The sequence below is a fragment of the Nomascus leucogenys genome, chromosome 18 (genome assembly GCF_006542625.1).
Source record: "Nomascus leucogenys isolate Asia chromosome 18, Asia_NLE_v1, whole genome shotgun sequence".
In the NCBI taxonomy this organism is placed as follows: domain Eukaryota; kingdom Metazoa; phylum Chordata; class Mammalia; order Primates; family Hylobatidae; genus Nomascus; species Nomascus leucogenys.
Window position 1 is genome coordinate 95,847,435 of NC_044398.1, and position 23,992 is coordinate 95,871,426.

The window sequence follows — 23,992 nt, forward strand, 5'->3', positions numbered from 1 at the left end:
TTACAGGCGTGAACCACTGTGCCTGGCCAAGATGGATTCTTTTGCCTTTGGGTGAGAAAAAGGCTAGTCCCAAGGAGGCTCTAGTACTAATTCCCAAATAAAACATGGGCAGGACTGACTCACAGTTACACAAGCTCAAATAAAAGAACTTACAATAATCACAAGACAACTTGGCCACCAACTGCAAACCATCCAGCACATAATCTGTTCTTTATTAGCTGCAAAGAGCAAAGCAATTGGCAATTCAAACTCCTCATTAGAACATATTACCACAGAGCATCTTTGGAAAGGAGTGTCAGGCACTCCTGAGTAGCAGCAATTTGGGCAGAGGAAAGACCTGCTTCCTTCTCCCAGAGAGCAAGTAACTGATGCATCGAAAACCAGTAAGAGAGAGAGCGAGTCCTCCAAGGCTGCCTGGACTTCTTCAGCAGCCTCTTCCTTGCTTTCTCCACTTCCACTTTTTGCCCCCTACTGTCCGTTCTCTGAATAGCACCCAAAATATTTTGAAAATGCCAACAGTCCTACACAGCTTCACCATATTTCAGTTCAGTAACTACAGGCTGCCTACAGGACAGTGGTCCCGTAAGACGTTAATGCAATATTTTTACATTACCTTTTCTATGGCTAGCGATATTCACGTGCAGGGATACTGGCCATGATGTTACACGTGCCCACCATACTCAGCACACTAACATCCTAGGTTTGTAGCCTAGGGGCAATAAGCTAGATCACCTAGCCTAGATGCGTCGCAGGCCACAGCATGGGTTTGTGTGAGTACACTCTGATGTTTGCACAATGACAAGATTGCCTAACGATTTGTTTCTCAGGACAGTGTCCCTGCCATTAAGTGCTGCATGACTGTACTGGAGTGCTTCTGACTCAACAACATCTCCCCATTGAACGTTTAATTAATTAATTAATTTATTTTTGAGACAGGGTCTCACTCTGTTGCCCTGGCTGGAGTGCAGTGGCACAATCTCAGCTCACTGCAGCCTCCGCCTCCCAGGTTCAAGAAATTCTCCCGCCTCAGCCTCCCGAGTAGCTGGGACTACAGGCACGCACTATTACAACCAGCTAATTTTTTGTATTTTTAGTGAAGATGGGGTTTTGCCATGTTGGCCAGGCTGGTCTCGAACTCCTGACCTCAAGTGATCTGCCCGCCTCGGCCTCCCAAAGTGCTAGGATTACAGGCATGAGCCAACGTGCCCGGCTTCCCATTTTATTGTTTTTTTAAATTTTTTGTTGAGATGGAGCCTCACTCTGTTGCCCAGGCTGGAGTGCAGTAGTCCAACCTTGGCTCACTGCAACCTCCACCTACTAGGTTCAAGCGATTCTCTTGCCTCAGCCTCTCGAGTAACTGGGATTGCAGGCGCACACCACCATATCTAGCTAATTTTTTATATTTTTAGTACAGATGGGGTTTTGCCATGGTTGCCAGGCTGGTCTCCAACTGCTGACCTCAAGTGATCTGCCCCCTTCGGCCTCCGAAAGTGCTGGCATTACAGGCATAAGCCACCATGCCTGGCTAAATTTTTGTATTTTTAGTAGAGACAGGGTTTTGCCATGTTGGCCAGGTTGGTCTTGAACTGCCGACCTCAAGCGGCCTGCCACCTCGGCCTCCCAAAGTGCATGAGCCACACTGTGCCCAGCTCCCCATTGCATTGAACAGGTAACACTCAAACTCTCCACAGGGGGAGCTACTGTCCCCCACTTGGACTCTCCTCAGGTATGCTGGCCTCCTCCCTACCCCCCTGGCTCACCCTTTTGAACCTTGTATTTGTTTTCGGGGAGCTTTTTGGTCTCAGTGGCCCTTCTGAACATGACCTTCTCTCCCTATTGCTCAGTCTTCCAGTCTCCCCCCAGCACCCGCCAGGAGTGCTTCCACACCACTCATCCCCAGCCCTAAGTCATCTGCTCAAACAGGCCTTCCCTGAAAACAGTTTCCAAAGTTACAATCCCTGTCCCAGTTCATCTCTGTACTCGGTACATGTTTTCTTATTTTTTTGCCTTTGTAGCATTTATCGTTAGCTAAAACAATTCTTAGTTTTTGTTTACGTTTTTATTGTCAAATATCAAGAATGTAAGCTCATGAACACAGAAACCTCATTATTTTGTATACCATTGTTATGCAGTGAATTGTGCCCTCCAAATTCATATGTGGAAGCCCTAACCCCGGATGTGATTGTATTCAGAGATGGGGCCTTGGGGAGGTGATTAGATTTAGGTGAGGGCATGAGGTAATAGGTATTAGGCTGTTCTTGCATTGCTGTAAAGAAATACCTGAGACGGAGCAATTTATAAAGAAAAGAGGTTTAACTGACTCAGAGTTCCACTGGCTTTATAGCAAACATGGTGCAGGCATCTGCTCGGCTTCTAGCGAAGCCTCAGGGGACTTGCATCATGGCGGAAAGTGACGGAAGAGCTGATGCATCAAATGACGAAAGCAGGAGCAAGAGGGTCAGAGCGTGGGGGAAGGTGCTACACACTTTAAAATCACCAGATCTCTACCAGCCGGGCACAGTGGCTCTCGCCTGTAATCCCAGCACATTGGGAGGCCAAGGCAGGGCGATCACCTGACGTCAGGTGTTTGACACCGGCCTGGCCAACATGTCGAAGCCTCATCTCTACTAAAAATACAGAAATTATCCAGGCGTAGCAGTGGGTGCCTGTGATCCCAGCTAATCGGGAGGCTGAGGCAGGAGAATCGCTTGAACTTGCAGTGAGCTGAGATCGCGCCACTGCACTCCAGCCTGGGTGACAGAGCAAGACTCCATCTAAAATAAATAAATAAATAATTTAATTAATTAATTAAAGAGAGAAAAGAAAACATAAAGAAAAAGAAAGAAAAGACATCTTCCCTCCACACCCACTTCTTTCCTCTCCCTCTCTCTCTGCCAAGGGAAGATACAGAGAGAAGGCAGCCGTCCATAAGCCACAGAGACCACATGATAACTAGACCATCGTTGTACCCTGATCTCACTTCCAGTATCCAGATCTGCAAGAAAAAAATATCTCTGTTGTCTAAGCCACCCTGTCTATGGCACTTTGCTATGGCAACTGGAGTAGACTAAGATAACCAGTGCACCCTTAGTGCCCAGAACAGAGTCTAGTCTTTATTAGTAATTCAATAAACATCGGTAGAACAAAGGGTCTGGGGGCTTATTATACTCATTTCAAGACAAAAAGAATGGGACTGGCCCGCTTTGAAGTCCAGAGGCTCTGGTTTGAAAACCACAAATGGATTCTACAAATAACTGCTTGGTGGGATTGAGTTATGGAAGATGAAAAGTGTTGGACTCTTGGCCTGATGGATCTTCCTGTGGGAAGGCGGACTGGGGGTAAATGTCTCAAACAGTCATGTTTTCTCATCAACTTTTTACCCTCTGGGTGCTTTAAAGTTTGGACCAGGGCTGGCAAATGACAGCCTAAGGGCCAAATCTCCCCACTGTCTATTTTGATATAGCCAAGAGCTAAGAATGGTTGTTTATATTGTTTTTAAAAAGTTGAGAAAAATCCAAAGAAAAATAAGATTGCATGACACCTGAAAATTATATGAAATTCAAATTCCAGTGTCCATAAATCAAATTTTATTGGAACAAAACTACATTTATTTGTTTGCATGTTATATATCTGTGGCCACTTTCATGCCGCAATACCAGATTTGAATAGCTGTGGCAGAGACTACGTGGTCGGCAAAAACTAACATACTTAGCTTTTGGCCTTTACAGAAAGACTAGCTCAGAGACTTAGCTTTGTGAGTTTCAGCAAGACACTGGGCTACTGTGAGCCACTCCAGATCTGTTGTAAGCTGCAGATGACTGGGTTTGCTTTGCATCTTCTGAGTTCATCATAAGACCTTGGAGGCCCTCAAGAACTATGAATTCTGCTCATTTGTTTTTGCTTTAGTGCCCGTCAGCTTTCCTTGAGTTTACCAACTTTGTTTTTTCTTCTGTCCAGTTCAGTCCCTTCTTCCTTCACATTTACCTTGTCTTTTTGAAGGAACACAGTTTAGTGGCTAAATGCTTGAGGTCTGGAGTCCAGCAGCCTAGCTCATCAGTTTATAAGCTTCCTTTCCTTTGCTACAAAGAGGGTAGTCATTTTGTTTAAGGTCGCTGTGAGTATGAAACAGGGTAACAATGACAAAATGCTAAAAGCACAGTGTCTAGCTTGAAGAGTGTTGGTTTGATGGGGCTGAAAATGTAACAAAACCCCCAAGTTCTTTCTGTGTCTTATTTCTCCTTTCAGTTGCATCACTCCTTCCTTCTACTTTTTTTCTTTTATTTTATTTATATATGTATTTTTTGAGACTGAGTTTTGCTCTTTTTGCCCAGGCTGGAGCGCAATGGTACAATCTCAGCTCACCGCAACCTCTGCCTTCTCAGTTCAAGCGATTCTCCTGCCTCAGCTTACCTCCTGAGTAGCTGGGATTACAGGCACGTGCCACCACACCCAGCTAATTTTTGTATTTTTAGTAGAGATGGGGTTTCACCATGTTGGCCAGGCTGGTCTCGAACTCCTGACCTCATGTAATCCGCCTACCTCAGCCTCTCTGTGCTGGGATTACAGGCATAAGCCACCATTCCCAGCCTCCTTCTACTTCTTATCACCACTTTTAACTCAGCCATCCTTTTGTTATGGAGCTGTGGTCCTCAGCCCTGCCTGAACCCAAATCACCCAAGGAACTATAACACTGTAGGTACTCTGGCTCCAACTCTAGAGATGCTGGTTTAAATTGGTCTCTTCTGGTATCTAGGCATCAAGAGTAGTTAAAACTCTCCAAGGAGCTCTGCTACCCAGCCAGGGTTGAGAATCAATGTCTTCTAGTCTCCTGCTGATTCCTGAGAGCATCGAAATTCTGGGGCTTCTCAGGACCCGTGCATATCTACCTGAAGGGCCAAACAGGTCTTTCAAAGCATCTTCAACTCCCCTGTGCTTCCTGGGTCCTAAGGATGTGTGCCTAGTACCTTCCTGGTGCTGAATATCCTGAGCAAAGTAACTCACATTTTCTGCCATCAAGTGGCTTAGAATGTAACAGAGAAAAAATACACATAATATAAAGCATGCACAATAGCATTTAATTTCTCATTTGCTGAGTGCCTCACCAAGTAATAAGGGCTATTCAGAGGTTGTGGACAGACTCTAAGAGACTAGAGGAGAGAACAATCATTCCACCTGCAGAGGCTGCAGAAGTCTGCACAAACTCCTTTCCTATCACCCTCTAACACTTCCTAGAGTAAATGGAGGTCCCAGAAATTTTACTCTCTTGTCCAGTGGCATTGAACTGCAGGCCTCTCCATGCAGGTTGTGGCTTTCTAATAAGAACACAATTTTTCCCTCTTGTCCTATCTCTGATACCACCATCTCTGATACCCCATCTCTGAGTCAGCCTCATTTCAGTACTAACTTAGAAAAAGAATTGGATTCCTGAGCTTACAACTGCCGTTGCAGTAATCCTTCTGCCATCCATGCATGCCGGGCATGATGTCCTCTCCTTGGTGATAACCAAGACACCTGCTGATTATTCAGGACACCTCCACGCCCTCCTTGACAGATTGCAGATGGTACTTGAGACAGCTATCAAAGCTGCAGAGATGAGCCAGAGGCCGCAGCAGCCACAGGGAATCAAAGCTGGACCCAGAATGAGGAGCAATGGGTGCTCCATAAAGCGAGGTGCTATGCATGCCTGCAAATGTGGCTTATTGCAGTAGGAATAATTCTGATCTCCTAAATTATAATACATAGATCCACATCTATAGATATATATCCAGTTATTTACCTTTCACTTATTGCAGTTTTTCGGTGCCATATTTTCCAGAAATGGTACACCCAGCAAAAGGAAAACAAAGTGAAACTTTCAAAAAAGTACATGATTGGTTTTCCTATTATGAAAAAAAACAGAGAAATGGACAATCAGGAAAAGACAGAATATTAGGATGATTTAACAACAGCCATCATATAATGGCAGGCTATGCATGCATGAAAATGTGCCTTACTGCAGTAGAAATAACTGATTTCCTAAATTATGATATAAAGATCCATAACTATAGATATTTACCTTTCACTTACTAGAAAGTTTCTCTGTCATATTTCCCAGAAATGGTACCCCCAGCAAAAGGAAAACATAGTGAAAACTCCAAAAGGTGCATAATTGCTTTTCCCATTAATGTGAAAAAGGAACCAATAGAGAAAGAGATAATCAAGAAAAGACAAAACGTCAGGATGATTTAACAACAGCCACCCTACCACCCCTTAACTAGTGACTTGGAAAGGCTCTAAATTAGAATCGCTTGGAGGGCTTTACACACTATTGATGCCCAAAGGGACCTTGCCTCCTGAACAAATGAATCCAAGACTTTGGGGAGAGGGTCTCGATATCAGTAATGCTTTCAAAGTTCTCCAGGGGATTCTTAGCATCAGGCTCTCATGGTATTACTTTGTTGTCCCCACCATCCTATCTGGTAGATACTATTATTATGATGATACCTATTTTTATCAATAAGGAAAGTGATGCTTGGACTGGCATCCTGTCAGACAAGTAAAGAGCTGAGTGGAGAGAGCCTACAGAGCCTGAGTTCCTGAGCCTCATTCTATACTGCCTCTGCACAGTGAAGTATTTAAAGCATGGATTGATGAGGAAGCGAGAGCTCAGAGTAAAGTTACTGCAGGGAGTTATCTCCTATGCTGGTCAAGCATTCCCTTTGGCAGACAGACGACAAGGGAGTCATACATTCACTTGCTCAACAAGCATCCGACTTTTAACTATTAGGCACCAAATAGAGGCTGGGCCCCAGGGTAAGATCTGGAGGAGACATTTTGCTGCCCTGATGTCTGGACAGCACGACAGTGGTAGTGATGATAACGATACAACCACAAGCCAACATTTATTGAGAATCCTCCATTCATCATTTCCACTTTATACATCATATACTGTCTCCTTTAATGCTCAGAACTATTCTACAAAGTTGGAAGCTAAGGCTCAGAGAAGTCAAGTGACTTACCCAAATTCACACAGCCAAAACAAGCAAGAGGTGTGGCTGGAGCTCTGGTGGGTTGGCTCTTTGCATATGTGTCCTACAGACAAAGTCCTGACTTGATGCCATTGTCCCTCCAAATTCCTTTATGTCCATTTTGGGCCGTTTTTCAGATAGAGTCATAGACACCAAGGTAGGTTTGGGGAGAAACTTCCACCGTCCCCTGAAGGGACTCAAATCCTTTCCCATGAACTTTCTTCACCCTTGAAGGGGCTGTAGGTGTTTGGCCAGAGCCTAGCATTCACCATAATGATGGGTCCGACCCCAGTGACTGCATCAGAACTCTCCCTGCCCTTCATTAGATAGGGGTTCCATAACTCTCGCACCTGGTGTTCATAGAAAAGCAATTTTTCCATTTGGTCTTTCCAAGGACACTGCTGTTAGCCAGCCTAGGGAATCAGTCCGTGGGTATTCTACCCTGAGGTTCGTAAAAAGCTTTGGAATCCTTCAGGATTGAGTGGAAAATATTCTCATTAGAACATTAGAGAAACTTTAAAAAAAATCAATAAAGTAATGGAATATAACACCAAACGTGCCCTTTAGGCAGACTTATCTTACCTACATAGAGTGTCTACATGACACACAATGGAGATGCGATGAGTTATTCCCTGAAGATGCAGCCTTGGAGGTCCAGGGAGACCAGAAGCAGTTAACAGGGGAAACAGTGCATCAATATGCATGAAAAAAAAGTCAAACAGTGCCTTATCACCCAGGACAAAACACTTTGGGAGCTTTGTGAGTGATTTTTGGTTAACTGTTTTTGTTTCTTCCTTTCATTTTGTTTTCTTGCTTAATTTTGTAAAAGCAGCATTTAATAGAATTTTAACAAAACACATCATGTATTATTTCACCTGTTAATTCAAACCAGGAGTGAAGCATGTCTGCATATCTGGCAAGTCTAAGGTAACAGCTAAAGAAAATGCAGTTTTATTTCTCCTACATACAACAACTTTAATTACGCTAACAGCATGTGATTCCATAATGACATGAAAGTCTTGGTTTGATTTCTGGATACAAATGTTATTCGTTATCTCCTCTAAGCCTTCATGCTTAAGGATCCACACACACAGTATATGGTTATATATTTACAAGAACAAAACAGTGAATAGACAGTCTCTGTTCTTATGGAGCTTATAAACGATGACAAAAGACAAGCCACACATTGCACAAAAGCATTGGGAACAACTACCTCAGCCTGAAATTACTAAATCAGGGAGGGGAGGGATAAGGACAGTATAAATTGGCAGGCATTCATTTATCCCAGAATTATTTACCAAGTGCCTACAATATATTAGGCACCTAATACACCAGGTATACTAGATTCTTATTACACACACATAAAATTATCCTTCCTGGAGAAAAGGTAGTTTTTTAAGGAAACATTTCCCTCCCTCCCAATTAACTCACCAGCTATTGGTAAAGCATGTGGCATTGTTACTACAAGTTCACAACTAAGTGACTGATGTATAAACATCAGAAAACAGTCACCTCTCAAGTTAGTGATAAAATGTCAAAAGCTATAGGCTTGTTTATTAGAAATAATAAAAAATACAGAGAAATTGTTGGAGTTTAAACTACTTTTTATCTTACTCCTTTTTTTTTTTTTTTTTACATTGGAGATTTATACGGACTATCTCCTGTTTCTCTCAGAAAATGATGTTCCCAATGTTCAAAGCAGTATTTGTATCACCATTAAATGCAAATGGCTGCAATAGTTTATGCAATGGCATGAACTCTACAGGGGTCTCACTCACTAAAAAAAAAAGTTCCTGCCCTAGGAATATCTTACATGTGATGTGTGCTGAACGACTGGAACCCATTCGCTTTTGGTTAAAGATAATATGCATGTGTGTGCCTGAGAGGGGAAGGTGTTTCCATAGGGTTTAGCCTCTCTTTGCAGTTGCTTTCCTACTAGCAAAAGCCTTCCTTCCTTCAGTTTAATTGTATAGCATCAAAGAGAAAGCCCTTACTCAAGTGATAACTTCATAGCGTGATGGTAGAGGAGAGGTCATCTGGTGTCAACAGCTTCTCTCCAGGTGACAGATTGATGGACATGGTCAACCAGGTTAAATTGCTTCTCAGGGACTTTTCATAAAAGTAGCTTTGTTTCATTTTAGCTACTAGTTTTCTCAAAGGTAGAGGTGATCACTAGATTGAAGAGGGGCAAGAGGTGAGGGAATACAAGTGCTTGGAAAGGTATGCAATATGTCATAGGTGAAACAGGACCCATCTTTCTTCCATCTAAAAACTTCACCTTATGGGAAACCAGAAGACCACTGCAAACTTTTAATATTCTCCTTTCCCAGGGGCCCTAATAATTTTAAATCAGAGTCTCTTACTTGTAAATTCAAAGTACGAAATGACATCAGTTAGAGGAACCGTTTCTCAGTTCAAAATCAGCAGTAGTTGCAGCAACTAATAAAGTTGAGGTTAGTAATGCAGAGACAAATGAGATTAAATGGCTCTCATAGAACAGCAACTATGACCTTTGCAGTTCATTTGAAATTCAGCCATCATGTCAGTTAAATAATACAGTACGGGATGGATATTATTTTGCTTATATGATATATAGATCTCTAATATGAATCTCATACTTATAAATAAATTATAGATGTGCCAGTACTCATCTATTTTTACATGCATGTACAACAATATGTCATAATCTGCTTGCAGTAATTCGCCTCCCCCCTTGACAAAGGCAGAGAGAGACAGGGTTTCAGAGAATACAGAAGATGAAACAGGCAAATAATGCACACAGTGAAACAGAATGTCAAATCTTCCCAAGTTGAGTGTATTTAGACATGAATCTCAAATATCCAGTCAATAATTACAACAATTAATATTTCTTCTTATAATTTTCACTCATTTTAATGTATAAAATATGGAGCCTGAGTAAACTAAAGTGACTAGAATAATTAATAAGAAGGACATTGAACTGAAAATGCAATTAAGATCTTTATGGTGTGCATACACGCCTCTCTGTACATGGCACATTGTTAACCATACCTAAAGCTCTATCCAGAATAAAATACTCAAGAAATTACGGCTGGTACCTCTGGAAGCAGTGAATTATAAAAAGGCATTTTCATGAACAGAATATGGCCAACTGAATTTTATATTTCAGTGCAGTGATCTTTGCCTAAAGCTACCAGTTCTGCTGATTACATTGAACATCTCAAATGTCAGAGTTGTGTCGATACAGAATTCCTTCATTAGGCTCTGTTCAGCTTTCTTTCCCCCTCTCCTCCCTTGAAAGCAGGAGATACGAAGATGGAATCTCCTTGTAACCAAATCATTCCCTGCCCAAAGAGTAACAGAATCCAGCCAGAATGCAGGGACTTTCAATTTAATTTCCTTAGCTAAATGCTTGCTATCAAAGATGATAGCTCTTGCAGCCCTCAGATCTTCCATTCAAATCTGCAGAATTCTACTGAAATTCTAACACAGGCAACATCTATGTAGAACAGAGCAAGGGAGAGATTTCCTGGCCACAAAGAAATAAACACTGGACGAGTAAAATCTCACTTTGGAAGAGGAGTTCTTGCGAAGGGGGTGTTGGTAGATGTGCATAAGCAAGGGTGGGCAAGGGTGGGCTGGGATGGGAGACAGTGAGGTCTCTACTGGACAAAGCACGGGCTACTGGCTCATTAGGCAGAGGAAAGGCAGGGAGTATGGCTTTCTGACAGCCATACCAGTCCAGCTCCCAATGGCTGCTATTTCACAGTTTGCAATCAGTACATTTACCATACAGTGACTTCAGAAATAAAAGAGGGAAGATAGAGGGGCAGCAAGTCTCATCAGGTTGCATGTAATTTTACCCTTAGGTGGTGACCTTTGGGTGGTGGGAAATACATAGGAAGCGTGTGAGTCCTGGGAAAGAAATGATAACCTCACTTCCTCCCAGTCAGGGATCGCACTCTCAGCTGGGGATTACAGCATGACCCCGGGGATGGGAAGATGTTAGCGATTAAGTCTTAATGAGATTTTCTGATAGAGAAACAGTTGGACCGGAAAGGGTTTTCCGAAGGCAATTTCGTTCAGTTTCACAACTATTTACTGAAGGACGATGGCATGAAAAGCCCGGCTCTAGACACACACAGGAAATGAAATTATACAGCATCCCATTCTCAAGGAGGGTCTGATCAGAGGGGAGAGGAGACAGGACCAGAACGAGTAACAGGGAATGCCAGCCATGGCACATGCCACAGGAAAAACAGAAAGGCTATTTCCCATGTGGTCAGGGAGAGAGACTTGGGTATGTTTCCCAGGTGTGATGGCCTTTCAGATGCCCTAGTGGGGATCGGGAAGTGATAGGTATCCAGAAAGGCAAAGATGTGTGGGTAGAACGTCGAGAGAGCTGGTGACTGGTCCGAGATTCTAAGTTAAATGCAACTCACAGAACAACCGTGTTACTGGCATTTAGTGCCAGTGAACATGGCCCCGGGCGTTCTTCTCAATGAGGGAGAGATTATTTACCCTCAAGGGGTGAAAATGGATTCTTAGTTACAAGACGCTAAGAAATTTTAGATATTACTTTGGTTTGTGGCCATCCAGAGGGCCACCATACATCAACACACACACAGTTTACATGGTATAAACAGATACACAGTGTATCTGCGGTATTAAAATTTAATGAGGGAAGGAGAATGGTGATTAGGAAGGGAAAAAAGGTCTAAAAAGCCTCCTTGGTGAAAGGTCAGCAATAATGCCATAAAAGATTGAGACAAACTAGTGTAGGCCTTTCCCGTGACAGCCGCCTTTGTCTTTCAAAGAGATTGAAAATGAATCTGAGGCCAAATCTTAGAACTTCTGGCAGGCAACGTGGATTCACCAGAGATCTGCTTGCTGACTGTGGAGGTGGGGCTTAACCTCTCCTCTCACCAGGGCTCCAGAGGCCTGGCTTTTGGGAGCAGGGGTCACAGAGCTAGAAGGCAAGGGAGTAAAGAGGACAGCCAACCTCATACCATTCCCAGCTTCTCACCTCCACTGAAAATAGGTCACAGATTTACATCTTATGTATTTATTTTTAACAGTGTACTTTAGAAGCTCACCACTCCCTATTAAAAATGAATGATGACTTTAACAGTGTATTTTAATTCCAAATTACAAAGGCAGTACGTATTCATTATGGAAATTTGGGAAATGCAAATAAGACAAAAGGAGACAATAAACACCAACACACACATAATCACCCCATCCCAAAGTGAACACTTTATGATCTTATTATATTTCCTCTAGACTAGTGCTATCCAGTAAGGTAACTGAAAGCCATATGTGGCTATTGAACACATGAAATGTGGCTGATCTGAACTGAGACATGCTGTCAGTGCAAAAATGTACACTGAATTTTGAATATTTAGCACAAAAAATGAAAAATATATTGTTAATATTTCTATATTGATTATATATTGAGATATGTTGGATATGTTAAGTAAAATTTATTAAAACAAACCTTTCATGCATTTATTTTTTTAATTCAACCACTAAAAAATTTACTTTGCATATGTGACTTGCATTATATTTCTACTGAATAGTGCTGGTCCAGACCTTGCTTAGGGATACTCCCAAGCATGCACAAATATAAACATGCTTTAAAAATAGATAACGTGGTGCAAATTCTTTTGCAATCTCTTTTACACTAAATATAAGCTGGACATCTTGCCATGGCAATACATAGTCACTTATTTTTAAAGTGCATGTTTAAACATTAAATAATGTCGCATTATGTGGATATAACAAAACGTTATTAAACCAATCCCCTATCAGTGGATACTTATATTGTTACCAAGTAGTCACTATTATTACAACTCTGCAATGAACATCCTTTTAACGAAAACTTTTTGTACACAAAGTTTCCACAGCAGTGTGATAGAATGGAAATAGCACAGAGTTTAGGGTCAGGCAATTTTTGGTTCCTATCAAGTCTCAGGCTTTAACCAGTTGTTTATCACTAAGCAAGTCATATCTCTACCCTCAGCCTCATTGTCTAAAATAGAAACAATCTTTCTATTTTTCAACAGTGTTGCAAAGATCAGAGTTAGGGTTATTTTTGGCACATTGGGGATATTCGCTAAATAATAGCTAACGTTAATATTATGAATAAAATATTAAAAACTATTGTTATAAAGTTCCAAAATTATGCACACTCAGGACACAACAGTAAATAAAATTAAAGAAACTGTGGAAAACACCTTCTTATTAAAAGTTGAGCCATTAATGAGTGAACTGAAATTTGAAATGTCTAGAGAAATGATGGTACAAAATGTATTGACCACATTCTTGAAAAATTTATACCTATTTCAGACGAAAATCACTCATTCTAAACTTTCAGTCTTTTTCTTCTTGTTCAACATTGTATGAAATACAACATAAAGCACCCTTCTAGGTATGAGCAATAATGCTTCAGAGACGTAATGCCTATAATTTAGTTTTAGGATAATAACAATTGCAAAAATGGCTTGTGAATGTCTTTCTAACTTAGATTTGAATGGCTTTCACCTCCGATCAGAAGACAGGATTGAAAAGAAAAATTTCTCCTTTTTTAAGTCGCAACAGAGAGGATTATATACCTGGGAGGTCCTTTGGAACACAATGATGAGTTGGCACAGTTAGAGAAATAACAAAATGACACCTAAAATGGGCATATATTGATTAAAAAAAAAAAAGAGAAGAGAGAGAGACAGAAGCATGACATTTGGAGTCTTTAGAGACCCCAGCTTGTTTAATCAGGCCAGTGTATCTTGGCAATGGAGACCCCGGCTTCGATAATCTAAGAAATGTGATAGATAATCCAATAAACTGGATTAACCTAAGGAGCCCAGGGTTGGTCTTCCAGCTGAATTAGTAATCCAAGAAAAGGGCTAAAGGCAAATGATTCAAGAATTTCTTTACAGAGTGGTTAATACTATGAGTCCTGGCAGCCAAACAGCTCCTTCTGGGATCCTTGTTTCTCCAACAACGAACTGTGTGATTTCATGCAAACTATTTCACTTCTTTTCTCATTGGTCTCCTCATTGACAGACAAGGGGGTCACAGGGTTGATGTGAGGATTAAAATGACAGGTGGAAGTAAAGGGCATGCTCAGCACAACAGCACAATGCCCAAAGTGAAGTAAAGTCTCAAAAACATGTTAGGAGGATTTACAGTTTCCATCCCTGCTAACACCATAACGTATTTTAAAGGCAATTCTTCCTTTGCTGTCTCACATTGTAATATTCCCCTTTCTGGATACAAGAGAGCTCTTATATAAAGACTCTTCAGATTCAGGTAATGAAGGTACAAAATATTAAATCCTCCAATATGCATTTCTGAAGAGCTCTCACATGCAGACCTTGGACTCAGTGTTGGAGACACAAGAAAAAGATTTCTTCCCATCATGAACTCGCAGTCACAAGGAGGCAGCAAGATAAGTAATGAGAGTCTCCATAGGTTGGCACAGAATACAATGTGGTGATGGAGTAGGGGTTTCTAGGCCGCCTGAGAAGCAGGGTAAGGAGAAGTGATGTCAAAATGTAGGCAAGATGGGCATGTAGAAATGAGCTGAACAGAAAAAGGAAAAAAGGCCAGAGATGAGAGCATTCAGACAGAGGAGACGTCCAGAAATGACTCAGAGGTGAGAATGCATTTAAGGTTTTGCAGATGGTTAGAAAGGAAGTGATGGCAAGGTCAACGATGTATAGATAGGCAGAGGATTGATCCTGAAGTCTCATTGGGAACTCAGACTTTACCCTAGGACAAAGAAGAGGTTGAGGGGTTGTCAAGCCGGAGAACACCACGCAAAGCAGTTAGAGTGAAAATGAACCAGAAACCAAAGCCTGACGTGTCTCCTCTCTTCCTTGTTGCCACTGACATCAACACGAATTTCTGAATAGCTCTACAGAACTGACAGGATGATTTGTTGATTTGACCCCCAGGAGAACACCTGTGAATGGTGAAGCCACTATGAACCACACAAATTCTTTTGTCTTGGTCTTTGCTTCTTCCAAAGAAACAATAAAGGTGGAGAAGAGATTTTATCCAGTGGAGCCATCAAAATGCAAACAGATTGACCTAGATATGTTTGCTGTGTCCAGTGATGCTGTGTTTAAAGGTAATTATAAGAGCGTAAATGAAAAAGATGGAAAAGATGCAGAACACTCATTTACCCAGAAGGGCTTATTATCAGAGGCTCAAGATGCTGAACTTCCTTTAACATATGTGCATGCTTATTTACAAAATTTACAAAATGTGTGTGATTACACACATGCATTTTTGGAGGCACTAACATAATGGCTCTGCCAACTATGGGTAGGTCATATGAGTTAGGGAAGGATCACTTGGTCTGAATTTAGGTACCACGTTCACATCCCAGATCTGACGTTACTATGTAACATTAGCCCAGAGATACCTAATGCCATCAAAAGTGGAAATAATAATAGCTAACCTAAATACGCTTAGTGTTAGGTGACTCAAATTAAAAAAAAAAAAAGGATGTAAATGGAAAAGGTTAGGTCTAGGACAAGTAGGTGACATCAATGAGTAAAGTAGGTTAACTGAAACACTCAGGCGACACCCAAAACATTTAACAACTACCAAAGCTCAACAGATTGCTGTTATATTGGATGATGGCCAAGCTTTGTCAGATCTTCCAACTTTTAATGAAAAGCCAGAAATATAAACATCTATGTAAAATTTCCAGATATTTCAGGGCTGATGATGAATTCCAACATGAAACAGCAAAAAGACAGCAAAGTACAAAAGGCCTAGGAACTGTCAGTCGAAGACCTCTGCCCCAGCCAGATGTGTAACCTTTACTTGTAATGAGCAAGCACAGAGTGGTGAATGCAATTTGTTTTCCAGTTTGCTTTTAAGCAAATGGAAAGTCAATGGAGGAAAAGCTTGAAATTTAAAATTTTGAATGAACGAATAAATGAATGGAGATATGGGGGAAACAAACAAAAATCTCTCCAAGGAGAACCAGCTCCTTCCTCCTTTTTGATGATGTAAGAAATAGGAGTTCTCATAGCTTGCCTCTACCTGCAATTCTGGGCTGGAAAATAAATCCCTTCTCTTCCTGTTCTGCATTTCAAATTCGGTAACCATGTTTGTAGTGTGCTAGAACACAATATCCTTCTCCACTTTCTGTCTCACCACCGAAATACTGTAGAGCTGTTGCATTTTCCTTGAAGACTCTCTTTAAGAATCACCCAGTGCCCCACTGTTGGTGGGAATGCAAATTAGTACAGCCATTATGAAAAAAATGGTATGGAGATTCCTTAAAAAATTAAAAATAGAACCACCATATGCTCCAGCAATCCCACTACTGGGTATATATCCAAAGGAAACGAAATCGGTACTTTGAAAGGATATCTGCACTCCCAGGTTCACTGCAACATTATTCACTATAGCTAAGATATGGAATCAACCTAAGTGTGCACTGACAGATGAATGGACATGACCAGGCACTGTGGCTCATGCCTGTAATCCCAGGACTTTGGGAGGCTGAGGTGAGCAGATCATTTGAAGTCAGGAGTTCGAGACCAGCCAAGCCAACATGGTGAAACTTGGTCTCCACTAAAAATACAAAAATTAGCTGGGCTTGATGGCAGTTGGGGGAGACACCTGTAATCCCAGCTACTTGGACGTCTGAGGCAGGAGAATCACTTGAACCCAGGAGGCAGAGGTTGCAGTGAGCCAAGACCGCACCACTGCACTCCAGCCTGGGCAACAAGAACGAAATTCCATCTCAAAAAAAAAAAAAAATGAATGGATAGAAGTGTGCTATGTATGTACAACAGAATGTCATTCAGCCCTAAAAAGAGATAAATTCTTGTCAACTGCAACACAGTGGATGAACCTGGAGGATGTCATGTTGAGTGAAACAAGCCACACACAGAAGAACAAATACTGCATGATTTCACTTACATGTAGAATCTGAAACAGTTGAACTCACAGAAGTAGGGAACAGAAGTTTGGTTACCAGGGGCTGGGGTGGGTTCGGGTTGGTGAGGGTTGGGGAGATGTTGGTCAATGGATGCAAAATTTCAGTTAGATAGGAGGAATAATTGCAAGAAATCTTTTGTTTAACATGGTAACTATAGTTAATGACATGTATCATGTTCTTGAAAATTACTAGAGGAATGGATTTTACGTGTTCTCACTACAAAAATGTATATGAGGTAATACACGTATTAATTAGCCTGACTTAGCCATTCCACAATATATACATATTTCAAAACGTCATGTTGTACATGATAAATGCATACCATTTTTGTCAATTCAAAAAGTTAATTCGTTATTATTTTTTTAAAGAATCACCCAGTGTCCTAAGTTCCCTAAAAGAAGGAGATTGAGTAGCCAGAGAAACTGCAGCCCTCTTGGTGCCTGATTCTTTGGTAGAATGACATAAAGGTCATACCCAGAATGACCCTCCCTGGTAAATAAAACATTCACATAAAATGCCCTGGGGACATAAAAAATTCTGAAAATTCAGTATGACGTTCTTCATAGTCTAATGGTAAAATGCACTCCTCTAAACGCTTGCTCAGGGTCTTTTGTGTACATAGTCACGATCCCGGTCCCTGGGGTATATCTACTCTTAGTCTTTGCCTTCAGGTAGTTTACTTTCTGGGAGGGAGGGGATAAAAACTAATTAAAGCAGAGAGAAGGTAAGTGTAATCACAGCAGTTGAGGGTTGAGGCTGGAGCTGAGGCGATCAAGCAGGAAACTCTTGTGGTTCAGTTAGGAAGGATTTCACGTAGCAAGACAACATGGCACATGGATACGTATGTAACAAACCTGCACATTGTGCACATGTACCCTAAAACCTAAAGTATAAGAATAAAAGAAAGAAAGAAAGAAAGGTAGCGAACTTCAAAAAAAAAAAGGAAGGATTTCACTTAGAAGACACACATGAAGAAATGGCTTTATATAATTAAGCTGGCTTTAAAGCATTTAATCATTGTGTCAGCATCCAGGGTCACCAGTAGACAATTAATATAAGCATCCCATGCTCCCAGGAATGGCAAAAAAAATCATCTGTTTTACTCTCCACTGTTATTTTTCACCTAATGGCTAATCCACAAATGTCTACTAAGTGAAATCATGCTTCACATACCATTTAGAAACACCACAATTGAATTTTAAAAACAAAACATAAAGATACTTCTCTCAAAAATCAATAAAAGGCTTGAAAGACATGAAGAAGCAGATTTTCCCAGAGGAAACACAACTGGTTCAAAATCCTATGGGAAAAAAAGGGGGAGGGATTCTAAGAGTTACCAAATACATGCAAAACAAATAGGTTCTATTTTTTATAAAAATGGCAATGGAAAGGATTTTATAATGCTTCTCTTCATTATTAAAGGTGATTTAGAGAAGGAGTCTCTTAAACACTACTGTTGAGAGTGTAAATTGGTTTAACCTTTCTGAAGAGATAATTTAACAATGTGTATCAAAAGGCTTAAACATTTGCATAACCTTTATTCAAGTATTTCCACCTGTAGGAACTGATTCCAGAAAGTCCTGGGTGTGCTTAAGATATAGACACAATGTTGCTCATCACTGTCGGTTTGTTATGGTGGAAAACCAGAGATAGCACAAGAAAAAGCTCAGCAATTGGGACTGTGCCAAAAATAAAAAAATAAATAAAAATAAATCTGGTACCCGTTCAATGATTTTATTCTTCAGCCCTTTCATTATTCTTACAGGCTCTTTTTTTTTTTAAAGAAAGAAGCCTATGAAGAAGGAAATTTTTCATAATACACAGCTATATTAAAAAATTACAAAACTTATAAACAGTTGATATACAATGTGGGAAATCAGAGAGAAACACAGAGAGAACTCAGATAGCTGGAAAAATGCTTTCTCCTCAGTGATGTAAGTAAAACTGGTATAAAGCTCCAATTTCTACGGCCTTTGGGTGTCTAGCGATGTCCCCAGGTTCCTGCAGATTCTCAGGTAGTCTTTTGTTCTTACTGTCCTCCAGGCTCCTCCTATCTTAATTATTCTCTATTGCACCATTTTCAGGGTTCACCCAATAGGAAGAAAAGAAGCAAAGAAAAAGAAAATGAGGAGAAGGGAAAAAAGAGGGGAATGGAAACAAATACATCCCTGCAAAAACACTTAAAAATGTAGTCAACTTAGCTGAAGGTTGGCGGTGACACCACCTAACCCCCAGCTTTCTGTTCCTTTCAGCGTTCATTCCTTCCTTTCCCTCTCCCATTTCTCTCTTCCCCTCCCTCTCCTATCCGTCCTATTCCTGGAACACTACTTTTCCCTCCCTCTATTATGCAGAGCAGTGCTGTATTCCCTGGCTCCCACTCTCAATCTTGCAAAATCAAACCTATTACGGGTTCCACAGATAAAGGGACCTTTCCTAGAACAAGGTGGTGCTTCCCGCCTTTCTTGGGTGATGGCTGTTGGCTATACATAGCAACACCGGCCTTGTTATGTATATAGGTAGTATATACATATAGATTACAAATAGATGACAGCTAAATGATTACTCAAAAAGGCAATTGCTATAAATAGCATTTTCCCTGATATATCTCTGCCTGGACATATAGAAAAATCAATGAATGATAATGCTAATTCACTATCTCTGGATGATGAATAACATGCAATTCTAATTTTCTTGGGGCTTATCTGCAGTACTTCAATTTCCTATAAGTAACTATTAGTGTTTTATAAAAAGGAAGGTCAAAAACTAAGTTCACTCACCATAAAGAAGAAATGTCTAGTTCTGGAAGGAAGGTGGCTCATGGCTGAGATGACAGGCAAAACCATCTGTGATGGGTGAAATGAAGTAATGCTACTCCTAATTCAGCTAAGCCAGCAAGTGTAAGCGTGAAAGTCTCTGTTCATTCAGATCCTACCTTTTCCCCCAAATGACTGGAAAGATATGAAGAGGCTCAGCTAGAAGATTCTGCACAAATGTATTCTGATACCCACAGAGGGCATCCTACTAGAAGAGCTGACGACAAAATGGCCAACAGCACGGTCCTTTATGAACAGGGAAGGGAGTGAGCAGTAGGTAGGAAAGGGAGCAAGAATTCGCAAAGAATTCATGTGCCACTCACTGTGTTAATGCTTTGTAGACCCTTTTCTAAACATCACAGGGACCCTATGAGAGAGCTGGTAGTATCCCAAACTGATAAAGAAACCAAGGCTCAAAACTGAGAGCCATTTCCCTCTGATGTCTCTGCCTTTATTGAGAGTTCTTTCCAAAATCAAGGGTTATTCTTCCTTCCAGAACCACATTCTATTTTTTTAAGGTTAACTTGTATTTTAGGTTCAGAGGTACATCTGCAGGTTTGTTATTTGGGTAAACTTGTGTCATCGGAGTTTGTCATACAGATTTTTTCATCACCCGGGTATTAAGTCTAGTACTCATTATTTATTTTTCGTGATCCTCTGCCTCCTCCCACCCTCCACCCTCTGACAGGCCCCAGTGTGTGTTGTTCCCCTTTATGGGTCCATGAGTGCTCATCATTTAGCCTCCACTTATAAGTGAGAACATGCAGTATTTGGAACCACATTTTAAAATACCTAGATGAACAGCACCAAGCTTGCTCCCTGCAATGAAAATGTACACTAACCTGGATTTAAAGAGGCTATGTTTCCCGTACTCCATTTCAGCTAAATTAAGGGATGTGTAATGACAAGCAGTCACTAATGTATTCTTAAAATCACATCATTCCTGAATCAGGATATACATTCATTTAAGCATGACCTGGGATCTTTTAGCTTTTGTTAACATAAAACTATTCATCACTTTCATATTATTGTGGCAGGCACATGTTCTTACAGAAAAATAAGTTATTCTTAACTTTAGCTAACATTTACTGAGCGCCTATCACATACCAGGAACTTAACACTCATTATCTTGCACAATTCTTAGTGTGTGGTAGATCACCATAGAGATGATGATCTCTGCTCCTTCTCCACCTCCGTGTGCAGAGTGTACTTTCCTACCCCTTGGCTGTGAGGGTCCCCTCCACTGCGGGTGTATCTGTGAGACTTGCTTTGGTTAAGGAATGTTAACCGGCAATGGGTGTGATGCAGTTAAAGGCTTGAAGGTCTTTGCACAATAGAAGGTTCTCTTGCACTTCTCCTTCACGATGAGAACATTTCTGGCTAGCTACTATTCCCCAGCAGAGGACATGAGACACAGGGACCAGAGTTCCCTCCAAAGCTGAGCCTCCTCACTTGATGGCCAGCTGACCTGCAGACAGACACATGAGTGAGTGCAGCCTAAATCAAGGCCCCCATTGTACTCCAGACACAGGCACTAAACAAATGCTCACTGTTGCCTGCCAATTAGATTTGTGATTGCTGGGGACCAATAGGAAAAGAGCACATAGGGTATCCTAATGTGGGAGACAGTGGTCTCATCCCTGTTTTAAAATGGGAAAATTGAGGTTTAGGGAGGTTATATAACTTTCCTGTCTGGTGGATGGCAGAATTGGAGTTTGACTTTGACTCTGAAGCCTTTATGCTTTAGCTCTCTTTGATTAGTCAGTCAGCCAGTCATTGAACCTGATATTTAATAAGCAACTAGATGTGCTAGGGAGGCGCTGTCCTTGATGCTGATGCCACCGCAGTCAGCACAACAAAACTCCAAGAGTTCTGTTTCACCAGGGAGGAAAGGAAGGAATAATTGCATTCTAACTCAGTAAAAAAAAAAAAAAGAAGGAAGGTGACCATACAGTCTGACAATAAATAGATGAGCAACAACAAAAAGCCCTAGGTTCATAATAAGCTTGGCGTTTGTGGAAAAGGAAGGATGGCACCACGGTTTGGTATAGTTATAAGGAAGAGACTGGAGAGAGGCCAGATAACGGCCAGATAACAAAACAACGAGTTTGATTTAATTCTGCTTTCAATGGGAGGCCACTAGAAAACTCACAGATTCAAGAGGAAAACATTCTGGTTATCATTTCAGAACAATCTCCATGGCTACTTTGCTGTGGGGAGATGCCAGGGAGCAAGGATGGAGACAGGGAATCCAGGGAGGGTGCTGCTGGAGCTGCCCAGGTGAGAGGCAATTGGACTGCACTGGATTAGGGTGGTGGCTGTGGAGAGGCTAAGTATTCCTTCAAAATTTTCTCTCAAATTTGAAAGCAGTCCTAACTTCCCTAATTCTAAATTAGTCTTGGCTTTCAGCAAACTTGAACAAAACATTTACCAGCTTAGGTATCAAACTAAGTTATAAAAAAATCTCTCAAAACATTTGCTTAGATAAAAGTAAAAACATACTTAGCAGTTGCGGAATTAATCATTCATCTAAGGTGGGTGATAATTTATGCCACACTTGAAGTGGAAAAAGAAATTTCTATTTATACTGGAATCTATACTTTTTTTTCAGGGACGGGCTAATTGTGTTTGTTGAACTGTTTCAAGCTGCTATGGGCTGGGAGAATTGAATATCTATTTGCAAGACTGTAGGGATCAAATTAGATAAACGCAAAGGGGAAAGCAATTGGTAATTTGTGAAGAGTTGCATGAGTGTATGAACTACTGTCTAAAGCACTACACAAGACTGATGGATAAAAAGGGCAACCTGAAGTTATTTTCTTTTTTCAAAAGAGCAACTTTTCTCTAATGCTGAGTATCCTTAAGTGAGCAAGTAAACATCTTTCAACAAACAAACAAATAAAAAATAAGGCTAAGTAGGCTTGTTTATCAGCATAGGTCTTTCTCTAGCTCTCCAAAAGTTTAACCTCTCAGAAAAGTTATAAAAATCAGATTTAAAGTTTTATCTATTTTTGCCTTGTTGATTATAAAAATATGTTTTGCAAATCATAATAGCCTCTGTTGGTCAACAATGGTGAATTGAAGACCAGATAACAGCCCCAGGTATGTTTTGTTTAACCTAGAGTTTCAAACATTCAACTAATACTGGGTGATGGGTTGATAGGTACAGCAAACAGCCATGGCACATGTTTACCTATGCAATGAATCTGCACATCCTGTACATGTACCTTGGAACCTAAAATAAAATTTAAAAAATTTGAAGAGTACAGGAAATAGAAGATAATGAAATAACATCTTCCAAGCTCTCAAAGAAAATTACTCAAAATCTAGAATGCTATACCTATATGAAATATTTTTCAAATAAAATACAAGATATTTATTATTTTGGTTAGTATCTAGAGAGACATATAAGGCCATTGTTCCATGTTATCAATAAAAATAATCTAGACTAAGTAAAAACAATTAAATGGAGACACAGCACCTAGAAATACGACTTTTCAGAATCTCTTGGGTAAACAATCAGAAAGTCTGGTATATTCCTATTTCATGAAAATGGCATGCAGCTGAGGAGCAGCTGTACTGTGGAGGCAGGCATGAGCTCCTCACTTTGCCACAATCCCCACTGCTCCCTACTGTGCCTCTGACATGAAACACCAATTGCCAATTAGCTTCACTTGGGATATGGAGTTTTTCTTACAGTAGAGGACAATCACATTTTTAGCCCCATCATGAGCAGAAGTGGGAACATGTAAACAAAACCAAGATAGCCATATGTCTGATGACGCAGCCTGCCTCCTTCGGGTGTGATGACCTCCCAGCTCCTGGATTTAATACCTCCGATCTTTACACACTACACAATATTAGAAGAAAGTCAGTGAAAACTGGAAAGTACCCACAAGTTGCATACCATACGTTTACAGGCTTAAGCAGTAACATTGGCTGAATACTGAATCTAACTTGAGCCCTAGGCCAACCCCATTGTGTCCTAATTAAACTTCCCATTCTCCAGGAGCACTGCAACTGAAAGCGACCACTGGCTCTGACTCTAATAGAAGCATGCCAAAAATACAATCCTACTTAAGAAAATTAAATATGATTTTGCAAAGAGGATGGCCAAACTTGATCTCAATATGACAAGAAATGACAAAGATGTGTGCTGAAATGGCTGGCACAGGCAAAAGAACCAGCATGGTCCATGGGGATGCATCTTGAGGGTTTGAAGAAGT

At 40.8% G+C, this 23,992-nt stretch overlaps 1 protein-coding gene across 11 annotated transcripts in view; it reads right to left on the minus strand.

Moving 5' to 3' along the window:
• The window catches only part of RBFOX1 (RNA binding fox-1 homolog 1), a 2,489,097-nt gene that overhangs the window by 443,969 nt on the left and 2,021,136 nt on the right, over positions 1–23,992 (minus strand). The window lies entirely within an intron of this gene.